Consider the following 591-nt stretch of genomic DNA (forward strand, 5'->3'; position numbering starts at 1 on the left):
TGTGCTCTTCCGATCTGTTGCTAGCTTTATACTAAGCTAGCAGGACCACAAAAAAAATTTTAAAAATAAATAAATAAAAGTATGTATAATTAGTACTGATTTTGTACTAATTTGTACCACAAACAATAAATTAATATTTCAAACTTAATTAATATAATTATTATCTTATAATATATTTTTTCTTTCAATTTCCTTTAAGAGTCAAAATTCTTTTCCTTCAGCAAAATCGAACGATACTGCTCTTGTTTAATGTGCAATAATTTGTTTTATACAATATGATATTCAGACTTTGTATCCCCCCCTTCCCTCGAACTATCCCTAACTCTTGATAATTGAAATTTTTTCAAGAGATCTTAATTCACACACAAAAATCAAATTGGATGATATTAGTAAATCATTTAGAAATCCTCTAAATGGAATTGAATATAAATTACTTGGTGTTGTCTTGTATAAGAAACCCGTTTTGACAAGAGCCGTACAAACAATGGGACATTACACGGCACTATGCTTGAGACTCGGACAATGGCTAGAATATAATGATTTGGAAAAAAAAGAAAGATATTTTAAAAGAAAATCTTTAATAACACCTTC

The sequence above is a fragment of the Wasmannia auropunctata genome, unplaced genomic scaffold (assembly GCF_000956235.1).
Source record: "Wasmannia auropunctata unplaced genomic scaffold, wasmannia.A_1.0 LD335197.1, whole genome shotgun sequence".
Taxonomy (NCBI): Eukaryota; Metazoa; Arthropoda; class Insecta; order Hymenoptera; family Formicidae; genus Wasmannia; species Wasmannia auropunctata.